The 17,978-nt window shown below is 41.4% G+C and overlaps 1 protein-coding gene across 1 annotated transcript in view; it reads right to left on the reverse strand.

Moving 5' to 3' along the window:
* MYH9 (myosin heavy chain 9) overlaps nt 1-13,569 on the reverse strand; it is a 68,857-nt gene extending 55,288 nt beyond the window's left edge. Inside the window, exon 1 of the mRNA XM_021554050.3 lies at nt 13,425-13,569. The gene's annotated coding sequence lies outside the window, so the exon portion shown is untranslated. The remainder of the gene's footprint in view (nt 1-13,424) is intronic.
* Between the last annotated feature and the right edge of the window lie 4,409 nt (nt 13,570-17,978).

A 17,978-nucleotide genomic window follows, 5' to 3' on the forward strand; every position in this document is an offset into this window, starting at 1 on the left:
GATCAAAGGGCTAAAAAAGGGGAGTGGAAGGAAAGAGGGGGGAAAAAGAAAAAAAAAAAAAAGAAATAAATATTCAATTGTGTTCAGAGTTGTATCAGGTTTGGCAGGGCAACAGCTGTGCTCTACCCTCCATTACACAGCTTCCTGCCTGTGCAACTCCCAGAATGTAACCAGTTGCCTTTTTTGGCTATAATCAGGCAGGACACAGAGGCACTATGCTTCAGCTAAATTCAATTTCATCATTTCCTGAAGAATCCAAAGTAACCAGCCATCTGAAGTGTCCTACATTACACTGAAACATAGTCCTCACTTCTCACTGCTAGAGGAAAAGAAACCCAAATTATCTCACATAGTACAAGAGTATATTCTTCAGCCAGTAAGAGATCATTCTAGAGCATCTACACCTTTTTATTTTCAGGGCTCAAAACAACTTTTACAGTAAGAGGATAAACAGTCTAACACAGCTATTCTAAAATCTCACCAAACACTATGTTCAAGATATTTTTAATATATTAAATACATATTAATATAATACATTATATATGTAGATATATATAGTTAATACAAGTTTTAGTATTTTAAGTACTACCAAATAATAGCATGGAGATTCAAAAAGGGTCTGCATGTCAAACTTGAAACAGACTTGAAAATTCCCTTATTGCATGGCAGCAGCAGCCTTCTTATCATCATCTTAAACCAGCTCTCTCCTATGTTCCAGAACAGAATCCTCACGTAGTAGAAGTCAAAGTCAGAGGCTCAAGCTAACATGGCATTAGAGCTATTCTAGAGGCCGACTTCGAACCCACAGGGCGTCTAAACTAGCAATACCACAAACCAACCATTAATTTGTCTTCTCCACAAGAACAGTACCAGAGGAATCAGATTCAGCAAGTTCCATCTCATGGACTCCTAAACTTTTCTTCCTAGCTTATGCTGCATTTCACTGGGCATTTTTAAAAATCCCTTAAAGTGGTCAAGAAGGAAGCAAGCCCAGTAAGCTCTTACAGCAATTCACAATGAATGCAAATCACTGCCGTTTCAGGAACAAATTAGGAAGCAATTTGTTTGCCTGGTAGTTTGCATTTGGGGTGTAGATAATTATGTAGGACAAGGACATTTATCTTTACATAGCTATTGTGCAACTGCCAGATGAGAATACCGTTAACAATATTCTTTTGATGCCAGTCTATAGGCAAGAGGACCAAAGAATACAGAAGGAAGACAGACCATCCTTGTTTTGAGTTTAAATGTCTCCTTCCTAGTATTGTTTCCAAAAATGACATACTACAGTCACTTCCCCGTTAACCCAGTATGTTCCCTTACTGTGGTTCACAGCAGTCTGGGGAAGAGGCTGGTCTGACTTTGCTAGTTTTCCCCTATTTCAGGATCCAAGAGACATTCTTTGCCATTTAACTAACTACATAATTTAAATAATAAACTACATACTAACCACAAAGATGCCATACAGTCACAGATGTAGAGACAAAGCAATCTCTACAATCATGAATAGGATGGGACCAAGACATCAGTATGTACTGCAACCTTAAAAAATTAATACCAACTGCCCTGTTGACATATTTCCCAGCAGACAGGTTCATTTGAGAGGAACAAGTCAAACACTGAAATTAACTTAAAATGACATGCATTCCCATTGAATTAGGCAGAATTACTCCAAACCCTCACTGGAATACAGTCATATGGACAGAAGTTTGCCTTAGTCTCCTGCAATTTCATAGCCTTAAGGCTTGAATTATAAGACACTTCACACACTCTACTTAAAGCAGCATCAAGTGACTCCCATAAACCTGGGAACAAATACTTTATCTGGTTTGGAAAGCTACTTCTGCTGTAAGGTCCCTTTCTTTCAATTACAAGTGTTTTGCAACTGTTAAAAGCATAGAACATTACCTATTTTCAATTTAATTTTCAATAACTATTTGTATTACATCCCCCATTCCCCCCAGACATTTACTCTGTCAGCAGCCACAGAATTGTTCCTGGGAGTGAGTCACTGCTCAATTAGATAAGCTTGGGCTTTACTAAACTATGGAGCTAAGAATGGAAGAAGAAATAGAATTCACAAGAATTCTATACTTATTTCATAAGAGTGTTAACGCAAGAGTTAAAGCATCACACTTACAAGTATTAGAGCACTGACTTGGCAAGGAAACACCTCCAGTTTGAGTTACCTAAACCATCATTAAAGTAGGGACCCCCACACTGTTCTTTTCTTGGCTTCAGCCTCATTCCTAGCAAAGATGCATTACTACACTGGAATAGACAGCTTTATTCACACACCATTTCATTTTCCTGTTTTAATGAATTATGAGAAATTTGTGAAATACTGTGCTACAGAGGATGCAAAATAGCCATATACATGCACCCAATCCTTGGCAATTCAGATCAACACTTCAGAACTTTGCTATAAGACTGAGCCTGCGTGAAAAGGGACATAAGTGGGTAATTACTGGAAGTTTTCTTCTGTTTCCTATCCACCAGTAAGACACAGTTACAAATTTTCTGTGATTTCATATTAAACAATCCTCCCACATGGTTTGCCTAGTGGCCTTTCTACTTGCAGTGCACAGGGAACTACCCTAAAGGATTACAAAAATCGAACAATAAATAGCAAACATATTTAGACTACAAGTTAATTTCCCTTTCTTTAAAGAGTGCACATTTTAAAGGCAGTTCAGGAATACAACTTTCTCACCACTTCCCAAACTGTCTTACCTTTAGCAGGTTGTCAGACAGTACAAGTCAAAAGACCCTTTCACAGAACAAAAGGAACATGTACCATTTCTAGAAGTAAGACAAGACTTTTGCACTAAAAAATTACAGCACTATAGGTCACTTATGCCCCTATTTTGGATACAACTAAGTTGCATTCAGTGAAGAAATTTAATTATTTGTTAATACACAGCATTTAAAAAATAATCTGACTTTGAGAAGCTGCTAATGATTCAAACTAAGTTTGGTCAGTAAAATTCATATGATGGGAATCCTTGCTAAGCTATGATCTGACCATCTAATACTTACATTATTCTTGCAACTCAACTATTTCACTTTCCCCAGCCAGCTGAATACATTCCTCAAATTATATTTAAGAGCATCTAAAACGCTAGACTAAACTAGTCTAAAATTGACTTTGGTGGCCAGGCTAGCTACAGTGACCATGAACTGACATTATAAAACCCCTAACCTACCAATAAAAAACTTCCTATAATTCCCTTGTATTCACTAAGAAACCATTCAGCTCTCATTTGTTTAGGTTGCGGTGACACTTCACAGCTCCAAGTGCCAGTATATTTATGAAAAAGAAAACTGCTAGGTTTGTTAGCCCAAACTGCTCCAATTTGTAAGCAACACCTCCATAAAAACCGGAGGTTAAATCACTGAGGGTGAGAAATGAATCACAAGGAGATGGAGGGAAAGGAAGGGGAAAAGCTGGCAGGAAGCTAAGCTGATGGACAGGTTATAGCTGCTTATTTCTCAAGTTCAGTACATTGAGACACATCAGTGCTTGATGCTTCAGGCTGAATGCAAGAATCACAAATTTCAGCTATCTCACATGAGAATACAACACCAGGCAAGTACCAGAGCTTGCAATTAACACCCCCTCACAGCCCCCCATCCTGAAGGCACTGAGCTGCACTTACCCTTTGCATTCAGAATGCTGCCATGCAGACTCATTTCTTCTATTTCAGCTTTATTTGGGATTCATAATGACTGCTATTAGGCTTACTGTAGTTCAGTGCTTTCCTCTCCAGTCACAGTCTGACGCACACAATACATTGTTGAAAGATTTATTTCACAACTGGAATGCAGTTTGCTGGCAATTATTATTGCATATTCAGTTTGACTGTAGTGCTGCCCAGACTTGCCAGCTACCCTGTTTATTACTGTAAATTAAACTCAAGGTAGAGCACTAAAGTGCCCTCTCTGTATGTGAGGCTCTAAGAACCTAGGAGGAGGAATCTAATCATCTAATGCATAAGTGATGCTTCTATTGCACAGAAGTGACCTACTGGCCACACTACAGGTAAGACAAAAGAAAGAAACTAAAGGAAATTCTGCATTTTCCAAGTGGCCTAAAGGTAGGTACCCAACACACATCCTCAGAACAGTGAACATGGAATAAATGTTTCCCGGTTTCTTCGTGTCCAGCCCACTTCATCAGCTGCCAAGCACCACTCTGGTATGTGTGAAGCAGCACTTGCATATATTCTACTGTAACAGCTGACAGAGAGGGTTTGCTCTGGCAGATGGGACTTCCCATGGTAAAATGAAAAGGCCACAAAGCCATGTACAGCAAGACACTTACATGCCACTTAATAGTCACCTTTTCTCTCCACTGGGTTCAAATACAGCAGGACTGTGAGAACAGTCCTACAAGCACGGCATATGTGTGTGTTTAACAAATATTAATGCCAATCTGAAGAGGCTACTTTTGGGTACCAAGGACTGAAAACAGGATAATGCAGGTTTCACCACGGGCTACAGAAGCACAGAACAATCTTGGGCAACCACACTGCATGCAGTAATTAACCACTGTAGGTTACAGGCAAATAAAGCCAGGCATAGCTTCCCTAAGTTAATGCTAGGGAGGGTATGCTTGCCTCTATTTTAATTGCACCTTATGAGTTCAAGGAGACATAAAGACTACCATGTAGATGGCACCAATACAGTTAATCAGCTCTATGAAGCCTGTACATGCTGTTTAAACCCACCAAACACTGATTTAGGGAGGGGGAGGGAAGCCTTCTGTTGATTTCAAGTCCAGTCTTTAGCATGACAAAGCTAGGTTGGCTGCCACCCAACCCCATTCACTTTGAATAAATATTCAAAGTTTACAATCCTGCATAATACACTTTCTGCAACTGTTGTTTCTCATTAGTGGAGTACAGTACATGCCTTCTCAGCAGAGGAGAGAATTCCTCTTACAGAGACAGTGTGCCCACAAGGAAAACATTCCAGGAGGAGAACAAATTCTTTGTGACCACTCAGCAAAGTAATCCCACTTAAGGAGACAGCTGTAGTTCAGAAAATTGCAGCCCATCCCTGCTGTTCAAGCTGTTTTGCTGGAAGACTTGTTTTCAGGAGGCATAATGGCCTGCATAAGTTCTGATCAGGCATGCAGAGTTCCCTACGGACATTGCATGAGAGAGGGCGAAAGAACTTAGAAAGTTTTAACCTTTGTTACCTCGGGGTCACCTTTTATCCCTTTCCTAATATTCTCATTTAAGGCTAAAAAGGTATCTGCCAAGAACTCTGAGGCACTGTGTAAGATAGCTCTACATACATCAATTAGCACTCCCCGTCATCTTTGTCAATGCCGGGTTTCAATTCACTGCAAGAGAGAACAAGGAATAAAAAAAATTACACCCAAATACAGAGACACCCTTTTAGATGCAAATATTTAGCATTTATGTGGCCGATATAAAGTCATCTTACAGGAACAATTACTTTTGCTAACATTAACTGACAAATTGCTTTGATCTCAGCATCAATACTACTAATCATCTTCCATCTCATAATGAAAAGAACCAAGAATCAGGATAAGTATATCTAGTAAATAATTTTTTAAAGTATTAATTTTATTTTGCAGCAGAAGTTTCTCTAGACACTTTCACCTCAACCTATTCTGCCAAACTAGGCCTGCGTACAAGCAGCCTTCTGCTACATCTTATATTTTTATTCTTGTTTCAAATAATAATTCTGTTGAACGTTAACAGCAGCTATGGGGATGGCAGGCAAAAATCCTGGCACAGAGAAGTGTACTGCCTCTACAGGGTCCAAGTTGGATTCTCAATCCTTCCAGCAATACGTAACAGTTCAATAAGAAGACCTACATCTCTGTTTACAACAGTGATGTCTGAGGCAGAGGTCTGAAGAAAGACTTTTTCTGGACATGAGAACAGAGCAACTCTTACCCAAAGAAGAAAAAGCTACATAGCCTTTATGTTCCAGGATGTGTAAGGAGGCCAGGTTGAAAATATTTATGGTTTTTAAATTTTTATTTTTATTATACTCTTATTTGTTTTGTAAATACATATGCCTATAAATATCATGTTCAAAATAGTCTGAAAATCCAGATTGTGGCATTTCCCTATTGCATTCAAGGCCTGGCACAGCCTCTTAGCCATCCATTGTAAGCATTATTCTACAGGAAGCTCATGGTGCAGTAGAGCAACACGAGGAACACTGGTCTGGCCTGTACACCTCACCCTCAAGTTTGTCTTCTGGTTAGCTTGCTCCCTCCCTGACCCTGTGCTTTTCTTCTGTCATTGGTAAATGTATCAGTCTTTAAAAAGGAACAGCATCAGGCATTGCTAATTTTAGAATTCACCCAACCATGCCCTCCTGTCTGGATCTCCTGAAACACTGATTTTTGTGTTAGAGGAGAAGAAAGGACTCATCTTTCAATCTCAAAGGAGTAAAAACAAGGGCACTTGAAGTAGAAACTCAGTCTGGACTATCGCAATCATGGCTACAAGGCATATGAAATTTTCTCTATTCTGGAAACACAAGAAAATACTTTTTTGAAAGAAAAAGAAAATTATCTCCTTTTGACAGGTCACTGATGTAGTATTCCACGGTTCCCATACGAGGAAATATAATTTGGAAGTTTCTGATAAAGTTTGCTTTCTGCCCTAAAAGGATAAAAGACAACATAAGGAAGCACTGACCACAGAGTAGCCAAACTGTTTTGTGTGTTTCCCCCATAGTTAACAACATTGTCCACAGCCATACACAGGGCAGCGCTGCGGCAGGGAGGCACTGGAACAGGCTGCCTGGAGAAGTTGTGGATGCCACATCCCTGGAAGTGTTCAAGGCCAGGCTGGATGGGGCTCTGAGCAACCTGACCTAGTGAAAGGTGTCCCTCATGCATGGGATTGGAACTAAATGATCTCTAAGGTCCCTTCCAACCCAAACAATCCCGTGACTCTCCAATATTCTTCTCCTTATCTACATGAGCAAGAGCTGAACCACTACTGCACCTGCACTTACTCCTGACAGAATTAGCAATAATACAATGTGGTGATATTTGTCACTTAAGTCTACATCAAATTTTTTGAGCACTAAAGAACTAAAATTTATTTATACAGTTCTGCCCATTAGGAAAAAAAATAAGATTTGCCACATAAAAGATTACCTCCCACCATGTGCAAGAAGATGATAAACTGATTTTGCACATGTACAGGTCAGTGTTACATGGGCAATGTAGATAGCTTTTAGAAGTTACATTAATTTGCCTAATAAATTGGCAAGCCTTCTTTTATGACTAATACATCTTTCTCATCACATTTGTGTGTTCTCGTTTTGCTTTTCCCATCATATACTGCATTAAACTTGGAAAGGGCCATTAAACCAATTCACAATAATTTACTGTGTAATGAAATGTCACAGACTTTAGTGTCTGCTATAAAGATTCATACTGCAACATAAACCAGTTCACTTAGCTTTTATTGCCTGAGTTAAGTCACAAATCTTAAGTCAAAATGTAAGGAGTTTTTGTACTTGTATAGAAATCTTATTTGGTATTTATGCTCCTCTAAGAAAGAAGATTTACTTGGTCAGTATGCAGACACATCCACTTGAAACACAGCAGTTTCAAGTATCCAATTATTTAACTATTTTAGGTAGTCTACTGTATATTTGCATCCATACTTCTGTTTATTTAAACAATTCTGAGAAGTCTGAATACATTTCACTTGATGGCAGAAAGGAATAAAGATCATTTCTATTTCTGAACAATGGAAAAAAGTGATGCCTGAACCACAACTATGAAGAACAAAATATATTTAAGGGGCGTTCTGCTAAAAAAAATTAAATTCCACTAATACAAAAGAAATATTTCCTAGACTACTTCATATGCATTTACAAGTAAAAAGTAGTTTTCTAGATAGTTACTTCAATGAAGAATTTACTAATTAAATTGCTATTTCTGGTTATCTTAACCTCAAATCCTCCCCTTCTGACCTGTTCCACTCACTAACTATTAAATACACAGCTATCCATCCTCACAACCACCCAAAAAATCCAAAGCAAAATGTCAATACCTACCTCTACATTTTAAACTATGACTGATATAGCCAAAGAGAATATTTTTTTCATGTACATTTAAAAAAAGGTGAAAAAATCAATTTACCTTGTATACCAACTAGTTTAAGTGCTTAACCAGGAACTTTCTAATCCAGTTCACTGGTTTGATTTCAGATTTACATTCAGTATTTCTTGTGAAATTCTTTCATCTGAACATCCTATATCCGTTCAAATATGTCTAACTCCTAAGATAAGGCTTCTTTTTCTTAAATTGATAGCACATCAATGAAAATTACTTTGTTCACACATTTCAAAATAACTGATTTTATCAATTTTGGCACAGAATGGCAAGCAGACCTACATGTAACAGTCCCTGTCAAAAAGAACTTACTAACTTACTGATACTACAGTTCTGTCAAGTCAGTCACATTTGGAAAAAAATAGAAGCAACTAAATTTTTAATTGAAATTTGCCTGTAGGTTTCCTTTTTTTTTTCCTCTTGAACATTTAAATTATGTTTCTAAAATTAACTGGGTTAGTTGTTGACCACAACCAACTTTAACCAAAGTCAAATCTACTGCATCTCCAAGGTTGTAAAGTAGGTTGTAAAAGGCTCTAAATTCAAATGAACTGGTCAAATCTTGCATTTAAAAGAAAAACACAGGTGAATGTACTCTCATCACAACAAACAATAAAAAGCAAAGTAAAGTATTACAAGAGCATACTTTTAAATCTTAGATTTTAAACAGGAAGCTTGGTCCAGCAGGGAAAAAAAACCCTCTGACTGCACACAACTGACCAAATAGAGCTGTAAAATTTCTCTAAACCTTTTTTCTTACAAGTCTTAACGCTCGCTTTGCTTTCACGCAAATCAGAACTCAAGTTCTGTGCGGAGGCATATATAACAATGGATTTCCTGCCGAGACTCATTAAAATGGTAGCTCTTAATGAATGGAAGTATTCATCAGTTAAGAAGACTTCATGATACAGATTTTCAAGTTAAGTTTCCCTTAACATATTAATTATTAGCCCGAGTTTACTGAAGTCGCTTACCGATGTGGTTTTATTTTCTGCTCTCAGTAAAGTCAGCATACATGCACTATGAGAAATCTGAATTTCTAGTCATGAAGACATGCAGAATCCAAGCCCTATGTACAAAACTCTAGAGGCATAAATTTCATAAATAGGTCATGGAGTCAAGACACAGCACACAGCATTTCATTATACCTCTCTGCAACCAGCAGCAATACATTTGTAATACTTCTACAAGAAACAATTTACAGTAGACAAAGTATGCCAGGTCAATTTTCCCATTTCCCTTTCACTGTGGTTAAAAAGGACATGACTAGCAGTCAGTACTAGCTCCAGAAGTATCACGCAATGAAATCAATCACAGCTCCATCACCAGAAAACTGTAGACACTAGTGTTTCTTCACACTCTTTAGGATGCTCAGAAAGGCAACATATCGTGATGAACAGTAACAGGCCAAGGGACCATTAATTGAAAATGGGGATTAACCCATTATGCTGAACCCAACTGGGCTGGAGTGAGGTCAGAAGCTGTTAAGCCACTACAGTGGCCTAGGACTACAAGACGAATCAGTGTTGAGATTATTACTTCAAGTACTCTGAACAAGTTCTCACAGCCACTGAAGAAAAAAGTGAAGCGGATAAACCATAATTAAGATGAACTTGTAAATTGATGCATTTCATTTAGTTGGACAACACCCATTTGCATTAGCTTCCAGGGCAGAAGCTGCATTTAGTGTTTTTGCTTCAGCATACTCTTATTAAAATCAGGTTGCTAGTTTCCAGCTCCTTCTACACTAGAAAACTCAATTAGAACCATGGTGTGGTTAAACTGAAAAGAAATTTAAGGTACAAGGTCACCGAGGCACCATTAAGTTAGAGCAACTGCCAGCAAAAACAATGCTGCTGTAGGCAATCGTCTGCTATTATAGTTTTGTTCCAACCCACAGAAGACTTAATGTCAGGCACACAATTTCTCTACTTAACATGCAAACAGCTCTGCCTCAATTATAAACTAAGAAAGCAAAGAGTAACGAGATATTTACACAAGAAATCAAAGAAAAAAAATTATGTTAGAGGGCACTGAGTGCACTATTAAGTCAAACAAACAAAAATACATTAAATCATAGACTAAGGATTAAGGTTTTGGATACCTTTTAGTAGATGTGCACACTAATTGTGAGCCTCTAAAATACACCCTAGTCATCAGTTAGTTTCAGCATGTTACCCAATAGCCCAAAGCTACCGCACAGAAAAGTAGATGTATTATGGAGAATAACACAACCTTAGCTTTGATTTCCCCTTTCAGTAACCCCTTGCATTAACTAGATGAGTTCCTATGCCTCCCATGGGCCCACTTATAATCTCACCCTATTACAGTCACACTAATCCATAAGTGACATCAGTCTGGGCAAGACACAGGCCTAGGGATGGGGTGGAAGCAGAAGACTGAGAAGAATCAGCTCAGAAATCACAATATCTCTGACATGTGTCCTGTCTCCTTTGTTCTGGAAATTAACAGAACCAAATCTGAAATTTGGATATAGACAGACTAATCTCCCAGTGCAACTGAAGTGTATTTTCACAAAGCTAGTAGCAGGTGATATACGTGCACTCCCTCATACCTGCATGTGAATAGCCTGACACATGACCAACCTGTGAATTATTACATGAACACAGTCAGTATATTAGTTTTAAAGACCTTCCAAGATATTAATTGTACATGTTTTCAAGTGATAAAATGTTTTCAAGTGAAATAATTGTTTCATGTTTGTTGAAGTGATAAATGCAAGTCTCACATGTGCAGTAGATACATTTGCAATGCTAAGTAATGTTACAAAGAGACTTGAGCACCTGTGGCATCCAACTGCAAGGCAGTTTTTTAAAACTTGAAGATGTGAGCATTAGAGCTACCACTGGCTACACAGCTTGAACACTCTCAAACATTTTGCATGATACCGAATAATGTGCTGGACTACAAAGATCATCTCAGCTTCCTAAGTGAGAGATTTTTCCCTTTCCTATGATTTTACTGGACAAGGTTGGGTTTTTTTCATTATTATTACTACTTGTACATTAGATTAATTTGAAGAAAGATTATGGTGTAGCTCTCACAAGCCATTTGTCTTCTTAAAACATTCTGAAACACATCAAAATCTACCCAGAGGAAGTAATGAAAAAAATCTTATTCTTTATCTCTTGAGATGACATTATCATCTGGCAACTTTTGTCTTACAAGATTTACTTGAAAGAAAAAGAAACAAAGAAACAACCACAAACCAACCCAGGACCATGGTAGAAATATCCTAACAATCTATGCAAAAGCCAATAAAAGGACTTCAGTTTCTCCACTCATTCCTTTGGGGCAGACAGAACCTGGCTATTAAGTCTTCCTGTTTATACAGAAACAGACACGGGCTACTCAGCAGCACAAACACTTCTCCAGAGGTCACAGACTCTTCTTCTCCAGAGATCTTCTAATATCAGACCTTGGCTATACAAGTTAAGCATCCAAGATATAACGCCAGATTCCAAAAAGAACCACATCACTCACCAGCTTGGTGCCAGTCACACTGACTCGGACGCTTCAGGTCAGTAGAAAAGATCAGATCCCCATTTTTACCCACTACTACAAGTTTTGCTTCTACTTTAGTGTTATAGAAAATTTTGCCTGTCCACCTCCATAAAGACAGTGCACATACTATGAATAAGTGCAATAAAGAAAGCTATCAAGAAGTGGAACACGTCAATTTTAGCAGGTCCACCTGATATGGAGCATCGCAGAACTGTTGAATGATTTCCTTGCAGTTATTTTTACAAGGTCAGATTAGCATGAAGTCTTGTGTTTGGGAAATTGTGATTAACAACTTCAGAACCCTTCTGTGCCACTTACATTTATCAATTGCTTTATTAACTAGAAAGTTGTAATGAGAGGAAAAGTATTTATCTCACTGAAACCTCGTGAGAGCACTACAGACGCAGAGAGTGCATCTATGAGTCAATATATATCTGCACCATGATTTTTGCTGCCATTTTTGCTGGAATGCCATCAATAAGTGAACTTAGTCACATTGTCACCTAGTGACTAATTTCAAAAGCATTTTACACAGGCAGTAACTGATTAGAGGATTGTTACTTTGGAGTTAAAACTTTACCATACCTAGCCTTATAAACAGGAGATGCATACAAGAGTCAAGAATGTGTAATTTAATCTTTCAATCCACGGTTCAACAGTCTCCATTTAAGTTACCTTGTATTTCCTTACAGCAGGCAAATTATAAGCGGACCTTGGCCTGCAGACTACTACAGTATCTTTACAAGTTTGAAGCACATTTTTTAATGCATTATTTGAGAGATTACTCTGTTTTGGAAGACCTGCCCAGTTATAAAAGAGGTTAGGTTCTTAGTCCACTCTGATGGAGTGTGGCTCAGGACATTGTGACAGGATACGGCAGAAAAACCTACAGAAGAAGAAAAATCAAGAGCACAAACAGTGCTTCAACAGGAAAAAAAAAAAGAAGAAAAGGAACTGTAAGGAGGAAAATAAGTGGAATTAAAAGAGTCACTGCATGCAGAGTTTGCTGACCAATGCAGTTTACTTCTGAAAAATCCCCCTTTATTACCAGAAGCGTGTTATTCTTTTAAAACTCATTTCATCCTGTGTTTAGGCAAATTAGGAGCAATTCTCATTAAACTTCCTGGGCAGGCACCACGCTCGGGGGCTACGAAACTTGTTACTTTCCACACCTACCGAGGACAAGTTGGTAAAGATACCACTCAAAGCCGGAGCACTTTTACTACTCGGTTGGAGGTGATGCCTGAAAGCACAAGCTATCTGCAAGAGCTCTCAGTGCAAGCTTCATCTTGCCCTGTCACTCCCTCCTCCCTCCCTCCCTCTCTCCCGGCCCAAAGCGAACGAGGAAGTGGAGCCGGGCGGGCGGGCGGAAGCCAAGCCCATGGCGGTGTCTGCAGGAGGGCTGTCAGCCCGTGACTCAGGCTGCAGCCCTGACAGCTGCCCGCTGCCCCCGCGGGCCGGGCACCGGAGCGAAGGAGGAGGGGAAGGAGCTGGGTCCGCGGCAAGGAGCGCCGATCCGCCAGCCCACCTGCGGGGGCCGTGCCGGGAGCAGAGCGGCAGCTCCGCGGGCACGCACGGCCCCGGAGCGCGGCGGGCACACGCGGAGCGCACCAGCACGGCAGCTCCCGCGGGCACGGGCCGGCGGCACAGCCGCAGCCTTCTCGCCCGGCCGGACAAAGAGGCGCCAAACCCGCCGAGGGAGGGAGGAAAGCGCGGCGCCAGGGGGGACAAACCGGAGCCACCCGCGCCCACCGCCCCGCCCGACCGGCTTCACCTGAGCCCGGCTACGGTGGAGGGAAGGAAACGCCGCGGCGGCGGCGGCTGCGCTCCTCACGGCGAGAGTGCGGCGTCCTCCGGCTGCGGCTCCTCCCGCGGCACCGCGACCGCCGCTCGCTCACCGGCTCTGCTGAGCCGCCCGCCCGCCCGGGCGGGGCCGCCCCGCCCCCGCGCCGCCGCCCGCCAATGGTGCCGCCCTTCACGATGATTGACGGCTACCCTGACCAATCAGGGCGGCCGAGGTGTGCGGAGGCTGAGGAAGCCGTTGAGCCGTTAGCGACGCCCGTGCGCCCCGCCCGGCCCCGCCCAGCTCAGCCCAGCCCAGCCCAGCCCGGCCCCGCGGCCGCTCGGGCGGGGAGCGGCAGCGCCGGCTGCGGGGCTTTGGGGGCGCCGAGGGCTCCACCCCGCCGGCTGCGCGGGCCCGTAGGGCTCCCGTGCTCCGATCCGCCCGGGGCGAGCCCGGCCGAGCCGCCCCCACAACGCCCCACGCCGCGGCTGCCCACAATGCCCCGCGCCGGCCTTTGGTGCTGCCGAGGGCAGCGGGTGCGGGCCGGGCCGGGAGCGGGGAATGGGCTCGGCGGGGAATGGGCTCGGCGGGGCGATGGGGCTGCGGTCCCGCCGCCGGACGCCCTGCCAGAAGTCCTACGAGATGGGGGTTGGGGGTGCGGGGTGTCCCAGCCAAGAGGTTCCCACTCAGCCTTGTTTTAGTGCGAAATACCTTCAACAGGAAGATGCCAGTCAAAATTTTGTTTCACAGACTCAGTTAGGTTGGAAAAGGTCTCTGAGATCATCAAGTCCAACCTGTGACCATGTCCAACCTACCACCACGTCGATCACACCATTGCACTGAGTGCCACATCCAGTCTTTCCTTAAACACGTCCAGGAATGGTGACCCCCCCACACACACTTCCCTGGGCAGCCCATTCCCTTGTCGAATTGCTTTCTTTGAAGAAATTCCTTCTAATGTCCAGCCTGGTTCAGCTTGGGGCCATGATCTCATCATAGCACTGGTTGCCTGGGAGAGGAGACTGACCCCCACCGTGCTACAGCCTCCTTTCAGGCACTTGTAGAGAACAGTAAAAGGTCTCCCCGAGCCTCCTTTTTTCTAGGCTCAACAACTGTAGGTTCATTGACTTCTCATAAGACTTTTCCTCCAGATCCTTCACCCAGCTTTGTTTCCTTTTGCTGGACTCTAAGGGACAAAACTGAGGCAGGCAGAAGCATGAGTGTAAGCAGCCCCTGATGCTGCTGAGGTGTTTGAACAGCCAGTGCATGTGCTCACAGAAGGCTGAAACATATTTTAAAAGGCATGCTGAAACACTGATGTGTGAAAAGGCAAAGGTGGTGTAATTCTGCTTCCTCATATTAAGTGGAACTTCAGGATGAGCTAAAGGAGGAAGCAATACCCAGGATGCGAGACCAAAGTCCTTCTGAAAAGAGTACAGCATATCTAAATCCATATGTCAGATCCAGAAAAGCAGATAAGATTTACTGCACACTTTATGAGCACATAGAAATGCAAGGGTCCTCCCCTTTATGACTTCCTACTTTGTGCAAGGAGGGCACATTTGCAGATGTAGGTGCCAGTGACAGAAAATGCAAGGCAAAATTTACTGGTGGCAGTATCAAAGCTACAAGCAGAAGAGGCAAATGAAGTTAAAGAGGCTTGAATAAAGAGAGAAGTTAGTGGAGACGTATCTAAAGTAAGCATTCCTTGTCTAAGTGAAACGCTTAAGGCTTAGAAAGGTTCACTGCAGCAGTTTGAAAACAATCCTAGACATTTATCTCAAGACACAGAAGACAGTGGGAGAAATCACTGAAAGGTGATTATACAGCTGAGTATCAGGGACACAGAAGTGCCATTGTTAGAAGCAGAGGTCAGAAATGTAAATACAGATGCAAAATAGAAACAATTTAATTTGGCTGTGAGAAAGGAATATACAGGGTAGGTCTTTGCTAGTGCTTCAAGGTAGAAAATGAAAGGAAGCTGGAATTGTGACTGACAGCTACCTACATAAACAGATACCTTTCGATTTGCTGTGAGGGTGATGAAGCACTGGCAGAGGTTGCCCAGAGAAGCTGCAGATGCCCCATCCTTGGAAGTGTTCAAGGACAGAGTAGATGGAGTTCTGGTCTAGTGGAAGGTGTCCCTGCCCATGTCAGGCAAGTTGAAACTGCCTGATCTTTAAAGTGCCTTCTAACCCAAACCATTTCATGATTCTATAGTCAAACAATCCAGTGGCTCATATTGGGCCACGAAAATAAGTGACCAACATATGGAACAGATATTTACTTGCTGAAAAATAGGGTTTTAAGTTCTCCCACAAAAATGACACAGAATGAAAATAGTGGACGTAACCAAATATATCAGAAGCTTCTTTAGAACATGAGAAGCTGCATCATCAGCCATGTGGCTGAGAAAGGAAAGGTAAGCAAAGGAAAGCACTCAGTATCAAGTCTAAACAGAGCTTTTAAAGGAGAAAAAGTAGCAGATCTTAGCTAGGAAAGCAAATACAAAAGGCAACATGAACTGAAAGCAGTAGTTACATTGGAAATAAAAGATAATGACTGGAAGCATGAAATGCAGACATAAAAAGCTTGTCACAAAGTCATTTTTGAAGAGTGTACATTATTGGTAGTTTAAATTCTTTTATTCTTCTCTGCCTCTCACACTCACATATGTTCTCTTCCTAATGCTCAGATTTAAGGCTTAGGTCAGACTGGATTGCCTTCTTAAGGTTTGGTACCTTTTTTTTTTTTTTTTAATAATATTAATCTAAGAACTTGGTCCCACTCCTGTTTAATTTATATTAAAGCTTTCTTGATGGCTTCATCAGTAAAACATCAAAACTGAGTTCAGAACAAAGACTGGTACAGGTTTACACCATCCCCCCCTTCACAAAAAGTGTATCCCCCCTCTATAGAAAACTTTCTGTGTTTCCCTCATGGTCAGATTTGTAGATGTGCCATATTTGAGGCAAATCAGGTTTTAAATGTCTGTTTTCTGTAGCTTGATTACCTTGAAAACAAATGCAATAGGTTTTTGTTGGCAGGAAGTTACCCAGGAAAGGGGACACACCTCAGAGAAAAACAAGAGTGACTAAAAGACTAAAAGAGCTATCAGACTGATTTTATAAATCTGTTATTTCTACAAATTCACAGGATGTTTATGTGGATCTTTCTGATCAACTTCACTCACATTTTCCATCAGTGTTTGCAAGCCAACATGATTTGGAAGAACAAACCTGTAGTGGTCACTGAATTCTGGCAAACTTCTAAAGAGCAAATAGATTTATCAGTTTGATGGGAATAAATTAATGGCATTGTAGTATTTCCAGAGGGAAACAAATCTATGAGGCAGCAAGCATCAAAATATACTTCTTCAACTTGCCAGCTTTTACACACCAGACAAAGGTCCACTTTGCTGAACTACAGAGTTTTCCCCTATGCTGGGCTAATCCAAGACCAGTTTGGTCTTAATTTTATTGCAAACAAACTTAGCTTAAATTTGTTGGCAAACAGCAAGCCCTGGGAGAAGCCTGCATTTCATCAATCAGCAATAAATGTAGGGACATTTGATCCTTGTATCTGACAGATAGGTAAAAGCAGCCAAATTGATTTTGGTGAACAATTTTCAATGCTTTGGGGGGCAGGAAAAAAACTCTTCCAAAACTGGTTTCTTACTGACAAGCTGGAGAGAGTGAAACAAGAAGAGTGACAGAGACAAAAAGGTGTTTACTCCATGGAAGGAGTCACATTGCTAAACTCTAACCACTGTGGCTTTAGACAAAAACCACACATGTACAGATCTGGAGAATGTCACAATCTGGTGTTGCTAAGAAGCCTGAGCTCTGCTTTTACAAAACTCGAAACCTTAGTTGTTTCAGTGCAGATTCATAATTAGAATTTCTTTAGAGAAGCAGCTCTGAAGTGGCTTTAATAGATACACCCCTACAAAGCAGCAGCTATAAATGCAGATGAGAACTTGAAGCGTTTTCAGGTGTTGTAGCAAAAGGAAGTGGTTCTTTGGAGGTGGGTCTGTAGAAGAAAGTCACTTATGTCTGCGGACTTTGTGCCTCTGAGCAAAAAAACCTGAAATTTGTCTGCAATTTAAGCACCATGTATTAGTACATAACTTCCTTTTCCCTTTATACCAATTCCTTATTGTTCTCCTCCCAAACCAAATGCCACATCCAAACTGTGAGAGTGTGAAAGCCATCTTAAGAGATGAGGAAGGAGTGAAAGCAAGGGATGTTTCCCCTGAGGCATGGGAGGGGTGTGTGTGTGTCAGAGAACAAGTAAGTGAAATGTGTCCCAGGAAACCTGTGTCAGAAGCATCCAGAAGCAGATGTTAGGAGGAGAGTAGTCCTTTTCTTACAGAATGATGTTACTCTTAGCAGAACTACCCAGCTTCTGGCATGGCTGTAGAAAAGGTAAGGCTTAACTGGCTCATTTTCATATGTCAAGGTGCAATTCCATTATGCCTTCTTCATCACCAAAACTGGTTTAAGGTGTTGTTTATTCTCCCACTAGACCTTTGGTTTTAGTACT

Source organism: Lonchura striata, chromosome 5, assembly GCF_046129695.1.
Source record: "Lonchura striata isolate bLonStr1 chromosome 5, bLonStr1.mat, whole genome shotgun sequence".
Taxonomy (NCBI): Eukaryota; Metazoa; Chordata; class Aves; order Passeriformes; family Estrildidae; genus Lonchura; species Lonchura striata.